Below are 8,848 nucleotides of genomic sequence, written 5' to 3' on the forward strand. Positions count from 1 at the left end.
AGGAGAGGGTGGTGGTTGTTCGAGGACCTCTTAAAGGTCTGGACTGGGGAGGGGGTTGACTGCTCCCACCTCCCCAAGCAGGTCCTGGGACCGTGGGTCAGCTTGTCTTGATGCACTGGATCGAGGTAGAAGAGACGCCATGGAACAGCCCCTCTCCCCTTTTGATTATGTGTTGGGCGACAGCATAGGTAGTGAGTGCCCTCATCAGGGCGTCCTGGTTTCAGCTGGGTCGCACGGCAAGGGCTCCTTCATTTGAGCCATCTGGTCTGTTCCCTTTAGCTCTTCTGCCTCCAACCCTTCCCTCCCCACGAGGCCACCACAGGGGGCTGCCACAGGTGCATTTTTGTTCTGCCTGTGATGGAGTGCTGGCAGGGCCCGGGGCCTTCCGGCGGGTCACAATCCACCTCCTTGAGGGCCTTTGCTCTGGGACCGCAAGGCCCTATATATGTCCCGGATGCCAATTTTCCCGGCCTGGTTCTCTACAGTTGAGTTTTGTGGGGAGATGTCCTGGGGTTCTGGTCCCTGAGTGGGCTCCTCTTGTGTCATCATCCTCACCAACACACCCTGATCCCAAACTTGGATGGGTGATGTATGGTTGGTCCCTGGGGAAATGGTGGATATTGGATGTGTTGGTCTCCCAAGACTGAGGCCCAGATAAGGCCTCCTGTGTGGAGGTAGGCCCAAAAGGGTTGGCCCAACCTCCAGCCCAGCCCCACGTCCAGGTGGATGTGGGGTTTTATTGTTAAATGCTTCCTGGCATTCTGTCCCAGCTGTCCCCACTTCCAGCTGCAAGCTATTAAGCTGAGTCCTGTATATTTCTGTCTGTTGTTCACTCCTCAGTGCCCACAAAGACTTTGTTTTGTATTTGAGACTCTCCAGGGCTTATCCATAGGTTCTGAGCCCAGCTGGTATCTGCATTGTAGGTCAGTGTCCACCCTTCTCCAAGCCTGCTCTCTGGCTCCTCAACACAGGAATCTTCAGCTTCTTGATTGGGCCTTGAAGGTGGGTATGATGGCAAGAGAAACACCTGCCTATGGATTCAACAAAGTCTTCAGAATTGACCCTGAAGTCACCTCCATGCTCCTTACAGATCAACACAGCTCCGAAGATCCACTGCTGTCAGGGTTGGTGTGTATGCATGCAGATGTGTGGTTCATTCCAGATAGGCTGTTCCAGAATCCCCGCAGGCTGCAGCTCCACCAGCAGCTTTTCTCAGCTGTACACACACCCTCCTGGAGGCCTGTGGTCTTGATTCCCTGTTTGCCCCTGCACACATGGAGACTTGTACCCTTCTCTGACTCCGCACCCATGTGCATTGTCTCAGCAGGGTCTCTCTGACTCCCCTAGATCTGATTTTTATTCTCTCACAGCCTAGGCTGACCCGCTCAACCTCCTTATTCTCCCTTTTTTCAGCTCCTATAATTGGTTCCACTTCTTCCTACAAGGCTTTTGGAGTCAGCCTTTATCTGACACCCAAGGAACAGTTGGTTCACCAGTAGTTAAGGACAGGCCCCACAGAGACTGAGCTGCACTGCCAGAAACACCAGGCACTTGGTTCTAAATGGCACATGGGGCCTCCCAGCTCTGCTCCCTGGAGTCCTTCATTGATGTAGGGTCTACTGCTGGTGTCATTTAGGACAAGGTCTATGCAGCACCCACAGATCTCACCACCATGGTACCCCCACTCCAGGCTCAACTGTGACCTCCTGTTGTCCTCTGGGTCAGAATCAAAAATTTCCTCCTCTGCTTCAGGGTCCCCAGAACAGGTATCTTAAAAAGTCACACTTCCAGCCTGACCTGTGGTGGCGCAGTAGATAAAGCATCGACCTGGAAATGCTGAGGTCGCCGGTTCGAAACCCTGGGCTTGCCTGGTCAAGGCACATATGGGAGTTGATGCTTCCAGCTCCTCCCCCCTTCTCTCTCTCTCTCTCTCTCTGTCTCTCTCTCCTCTCTCTCCTTCTCTGTCTCTCTCTCTCCCCTCTCTAAAAATGAATAAATAAAATAAAAATAAAAATAAATTAAAAAAAAAGTCACACTTCCAGCCCTGGCCGTTTGGCTCAGTGGTAGAGCATTGGCCTGGCATATGGAAGTTCCAGGTTCAATTCCCGGCCAGGGCACACAGGAGAAGCACCCATCTGCCTCTCCACCCTTCCCCCTCTCCTTTCTCTCTATCTCTCTCTTCCCCTCCCGCAGCCAAGGCTCCAATAGATCAAATTTGGCCAGGGCACTGAGGATGGCTCCACGGCCTCTGCCTCAGGTGCTAGAATGGCTCTGATTGCAATGGAGCAACGCCAGATGGGCAGAGCATCGCCCCCTAGTGGGCATGCTGGGTGGATCCTGGTCAGGCACATGTGAGAGTCTGTCTCTCTGTCTCCCTGCTTCTCACTTCAAAAAAATACAAAAAAAAAAAAAAAGTTGCACTTCCCTTTCTCATTCATCACCCTGCCCTGCCTCAAACCCACACTCTGGCTAACCCACTCTTTATCCTCCCAGTGTGGTTGTCCATCTTGAATCTCTGAACTCCTACCACTGCCCCCCACCCAATAAAACCAAACACTACTTTGCCTTCTCCTGTCAGGCTCTTAAAATTCTACCTCTTCCAAGAAGCCTTTTTGGACTGATTAGGAAGAATCTAATACTCTTTCTGTCATCAGTCTTTCTAACAACTGGTTAAGGGCTGAGCTCTGAGTCCCCAGTCCAAGATGTGCAAGATAGGTATGGGTGGAATTTTAAAGGAAAAGCAGACAAAATAATCAAAACAAATCCATAAATAATGATGACATTTCTGTTATAAAAAAGCTGGAGACATTATAGGAGGAGAAATAGAGGTTATATTCTGCAGGTAGAGGCCAAGACGGAAAAGCATGGTGAAACCAGAAAGAATTGATGAGAAGGTGGGCTTTCCAAAGAACAGTGAGTGACACCCCCACCATATCCTCAAGTGTACTCTTCTGGTTGGGTTATATTTAGGGCCTACAATCTGCAATCGATGCATGTATCTGTATTAGGATCTGTATGTCAACTCCCGATGGTCCATATCCCATGGATGTACATGCTCCTCTGGGATAGTGCTAGATGTATTACTCCTTTAGATGAGAAACCCCCTGAAATCAGGCTCCTTGTCTGTCTCCATCACTCTGGAAAACAACGTCCTGTCCAAACAAGCAGTTATTCCTGAAAGCTCTTTAAACCCAGAACTGTAGGCCTAGACCAAGAACTGGAAGGCCTAGATCAAGATTTTAGTCCATGACGGAGTGGACTGGTTGGACTTGTTTTCGGTGGTCTGTATCCTATTTTCTTGGCTATCCCTGTGAATGGTGGTCTAGCAGCCAGGTATACCTCAGCCCTGCTACCAGAGAAAGGAAACATCCTAACCTATTGGATCAGAATTTCTAAGCCTGGTTTTAACAAGATGTTATTTCCAATTTTGCTCCAGACTGCATTTACAGCATACCTTGGTTCTAGACAATATAAATTACTTATAAAGCCTCTTCAATGACCTGAACCTATACTAAAAATTCAGTGACTGTTAAGCAAATGTGTACAAAAAAATAAAACTGTAAAAATAAAAAATAAATAAAAAAATTTTAGTCCATGTAGGAATGTGGTTTTATTGATAAGAATTGCAATGTCACCATAGAGATGAGCCCTTCGCTGAACTCTCACCCCTGGGAAGATGAGCCCCACTTTTAAGGTAATATCTCCAGGTAATGCTGCTCAGACTCTTATGCCCTTTGGCTGTTTTCATCTCCCTCTCTGAGAGTCCATAGTCTCGAAAGCAGGAGTTCTAGCCCATGGCTTAAAAATTGTATGACTTGGGGAAGTCATTTCAGCTCTCTGGGCCTCCTTTTCTTCATATTAAAATATAGGAACCCCATATACTTCATTATCAGATAAAAAGGAATACCAAAATTTGGGGGATTGAACTTAAAAATGATTCCTAAAGTCTCCAGTTGATTCTGATTGTATATAAATCTGTCCTATAAATCTGTTTTGCTCTCTAGATCCAGCCCTGTCTGGCGTTCTCTGATCTGCTTCTGCCTGATGGGCTCACTCTGTGCACACAGCATCTGTGTGAGGTCTGCACTTCTGCAGTTCCGCCCAGGAGACAAGGGGAGGGGTGCTCGAGCTATCAGCAATGCTTTAGAGGGGTCCCTGCAAGACGGTGAGACAAAGGGGAGGGGTGCTCGAGCTATCAGCAATGCTTTAGAGGGGTCCCTGCAAGATGGTGAGACAAAGGGGAGGGGTGCTCGAGCTATCAGCAATGCTTTAGAGGGGTCCCTGCAAGATGGTGAGACAGGACATGATGCCAAGATGGCTGAGGTCCAGGATCTCCCCAGTAAACGCGGGCCAGAGATTCCAGAACCCAAGGTCATTGCACCTCCACACCTCCAGGGGATCCCTACAAAGAAGCTGATGACAACACAAGTTTCTAAAACACCAAGGGTGGAGGCTCAGCTTGGGCATCTGAATGCCTGGATCTCGCTGTCCATGCCCTCCATACACACACTGCCATCCAGGGTCTCAGCTCCTTAAGTGTGCAAAGCAGGAGCATGTTCACCAGCCCAGCTCTCCCTCCCTCTCCTGAGGGCTTTACCCGAGGGCACCTGGGCTGGGGAAAGGACCCTGGGAAGGCCATAGAGCAGGGGTCCCCAAACTTTTTACACAGGGGGCCAGTTCACTGTCCCTCAGACCGTTGGAGGACCGGACTATAAAAAAAAAACTATGAACAAATCCCTATGCACACTGCACATATCTTATTTTAAAGTAAAAAAACAAAACGGGAACAAATACAATATTTAAAATAAAGAACAAGTAAATTTAAATCAACAAACTGACCAGTATTTCAATGGGAACTATGCTCCTCTCACGGACCACCAATGAAAGAGGTGCTCCTTCCGGAAGTGTGGTGGGGGCCGGATAAATGGCCTCAGGGGGCCGCATGCGGCCCGCGGGCCCGTAGTTTGGGGACCCCTGCCATAGAGGAAGCAGAATCCCTCCCCAAGCAATAGCGGGCAGTGCGGAGAGGGGGTAAGCACAGAGAAGAGATGAACCTGACCAAGGAGATGCTGCTAGCTGCCAGGAGGGAGATCTCCACTCCCTTCTCACCCTCTTGCCCATTCCAGCAGGCCCCTTGCTAGAAGGACTTCACTGAGGAGCCCACATGTACCAGATTTCCCCATGTATAAGACGCACCATTTTTTCAAAAAATGTGGGGTCTAAAAACTGGGTGAGTCTTATACAGTGGTTGTGTCATTTCAAATGCCATAGATGGAACTGAGGACGAGGCAATATATGAAGGTAGTGATTCATCATCAGACACAGATGAGGACCAACTAGTGGATGGCAGTTCTGACAGTGATGAGGAATTGTATGAATTTTATGATGAATAAAACTTGAGTTCAATAACTATGTAATACATTTTTTTTTTCAAACTTCAGGCCCCCAAATTAAAGTGATCTTATACACGGGGAAAAACGGTAGGTGTTTTAGAGCAGAGAACAGAGTTGTAAACACAGAATAAGGGGACATGCCCTGGGCAGGAAGAGAAGGGACCAATGTTGAGATGCTGGAGGGCCCAGGATTAAGAGTCTGAAAGGACAAGGTGAGTTGGGGCTCCTTTTCCTTGCCATGAGCTCTGCTTCCTTCCTTAACAAAGCCTTGGTCTTCCCGTCAGGTTAGCAGTGCCAGCCTTCCCCCATTCTCACCCCTGCTCTTCTATCCCCAATCCCAAGGCTCCTGCCTTCGCCTCCCTTCGTTGCCTCCTGAGCACAGACTTTGCTGCCCAGCCCTTCCAGCACCTCCAGTAGCTGTATTTCTCGGTTCACCTCCTGCTTCCACCAAGTCCCCTTTCTAGCCTCTCCCCTTTCACCCCCATTGCAAGGGTCGCCCCCTGCCCATGCCATTGCTTCCCTGCCCCTGCCCGTGTAGACAGCTTAGCACTCCAGATGTAGCAGCAGACCAAGAAGGGCGGGCGCGGTGGCTGTTGCTTTTCTGGGATATTCTTAGCCTGTCTGGGGGCTGGAGCTGGAACCAGCGTTTCCATCTCAACCAGGCAGTTGGCTGCAGGGAAGCTGCTGCTCTGGCTGAGTCTTTATCTAGTCCTTGGTCTGTTCCCTGTCCTCCTCTGTCTCAGTCCCACTCTGTGAGCCCAGACCCTCCATGAGTCCTGCCTTCCCATCCCTGCGTCCAGGCATAGGGGGGACCCTCTGCCCTGGCCTAGTGCCAGTGAGTTCTGAAAACCCTGCTCTCAGAGACTCCTGGAGAACGAGAAAGGCCTTCAAGTCTAGTTTGAACGTGCCCTGGGTCCACACACAGAGGTCCTTTGCCTCTACGCTTCCAGGCTCACTTCCATCTGGTCCCCAAGAAACCCTGCATGGAACCTGGGCCCAAGACTCTAGCCAGGACCCTGAGAGCCTTGCTTATCTTGACTTCTCGGGAATCACTCAGGGTCCTTGAAGTTCCAGGGGCTGCCTCCTGAGAGAGGCTGAGCCCGGGCGGGGGTCCAGTCCTTCTCTGGGACTGAACAAGGAACTCACTGGCCCAGATCCCTTGTTAACGGAGGGAGGGGCCAGAAGGAGATCTGACTCCTTCACGAACAGCACAGAAAATGTTTGTCTTTTTAAAAGAGACAGTGTGGGGTTCTTTTTTTTTAAATTATTTATTTATTTATTTATTTACTTTTTTAGATTTTATTTATTCATTTTTATTAGAGAGAGAGAGGAGGGGGGGGAGAGAGAGAGAGAGAAGGGGGAGGAGCAGGAAGCATCAACTCCCATATGTGCCTTGACAAGGCAAGCCCAGGGTTTTGAACCGGCAACCTCAGCATTCCAGGTCGACGCTTTATCCACTGCGCCACCACAGGTCAGGCCCAGTGTGGGGTTCTTATGTGAATTGTGAAGTCACACAGATCTGGGTTCAAATCCAGTGCCTCCACTTATGAGCGGGGAGATGTTTGTTAAATCTTCTGAAGGCTATAAAAGTGGACCATCATAGGGTTGTTGTAAGATTTTATTTAATCGCACAATGCTTGAATATTACACATGCTTGGGTTAAAAAAAATGTTATTACAAATTATATTATTATTTTTACACAGCAAGGAAACTCTGCTTGACCTGTACCATTAGCATGTTTTGTTTCTTACTAGAACATTCTTCATTAATGGGCCAGGATATAATTAAACATTCTTTTTGTTTGGTTTTTAGGACCCAATGTATAGCTGTCCTTTCTTCTTGTCTGTTGTGCCGGAAGCCATTGCTCCTCAGACTGCTCCTGGAGGTTGTTTGCTTTGACTCCCGAGGTCACGGAGACCTGACAGCACATCAGACACCAGTCCCTGGCTCTGGTCCACCACAGGCCCGTTCATTCTGTGAACTGCCGTGCTCTGTGCCACACCACGCTGGCCCCCCACTCGCTGGCCCCCGGGGGCATGCTCTAGCCACTCATCACACACCTGCTGTCTCTCCAAGGCTCCAGAGAGTCCATGGAGGGTTAGTTCTGCTTTTCAAGGGCTTTGAGAAATTGTTCTGAGAAAATCTTACATCAACTTTAGCAAATTGTATTCGAGGAACCTGTAGCCTACAAGGTACTGGGACTATGAAAAGGTATGAAGTAGGGCTCCCACCTTCAAAGAATGTACAGCAGAGATGATAAACGATATGGAAAAATAACAATAAATAGCAGTACATTGATCAGTGCCCTAAGATTGGGTGTAGAGGATCGGATTGGATGATTTGGCTAATCCCGCCCATCCCCCTCCACCTTCCACCTTGCAGCTAATCCATCTCCAGCTTGTCCCGAGTTCTCACTAGTAAGCAACCACTAGCAGGAAGTTAAAATCAATTTTTAACTGAGATCCAGCTCCTCGACCTGGTAGTATGCCCTCTCTAGTCTGTGGCCCTTCCTGCCTGACCCCAAGCTGTGACGGTGGTAACGGCCTTTCGCAAGGCACAGCCAGGCCTCAGCAACTCCCTGCACACATGACAGAATCTTGCCCTCTGAGTGCGAGAGTTAATGAGTGACTGCTTGTGTGAAGAACCCTGGTGGGCCTGCTTACTGGCCCAATGTCTCAGTTGGATAGGAGCCACTTCAGTTTATCAGCTATTTGTCCAGGATTAGGGAAGGTTAAGAACGGGCTTTGAAACAGGTTCATTAATTTATACTTTCTTCTCCTTAATTTCAAAATATAAAGACAATTCTTTATTTTTACCTCCTTTGAGTAAAAAAGACAATTCTACTCTTATAAGCTAGAGCCACACATATACTCACTTTTGATTTTGAGTAGGAAGCAGAGAATGAGGAAGTTGTCCATGACATTAATTAGTAGTTTCTAAACTACTCTACCCAGCATAACCACCTGGGGGGACTCAGATTTTATTTATTCATTTTAGAGAGAGGAGAGACAGACAGGAGGGGGGAAGAGCAGGAAGCATCAACTCCCATATGTGCCTTGACCAGGCAAGCCCAGGGTTTTGAACAGGCGACCTCAGCATTACCAGGGCAACGCTTTAGTCACTGTGCCACCACAGGTCAGGCCTAAAGTTATCCTTTCTTTAAGTGGGCTCAAGGTGGCATCACTACCAGATGTTAAGATGGAGGACACTCTGGGAGACGGCTCGATCCCAGCTGTTCTTTCTGTTGCACACCACTGTTGTTGCTAAGTTTGGGCACCCAGCCTCCCTGTGGTAAGAGAAACCTAATTTGCCTGTGGGAAACCACTTCTCCCACACTCCAAATCCATGTGGTCTACATGGGGCCAACCCCGTCCTAGACCCCAACGGTGGGTTCCGGACACGGACCTGACCGGCTACCATCCTGGGCACAGTGAATCAGGGCTGGGCTGGGGACC

The sequence above is a fragment of the Saccopteryx bilineata genome, chromosome 5 (genome assembly GCF_036850765.1).
Source record: "Saccopteryx bilineata isolate mSacBil1 chromosome 5, mSacBil1_pri_phased_curated, whole genome shotgun sequence".
Taxonomy (NCBI): domain Eukaryota; kingdom Metazoa; phylum Chordata; class Mammalia; order Chiroptera; family Emballonuridae; genus Saccopteryx; species Saccopteryx bilineata.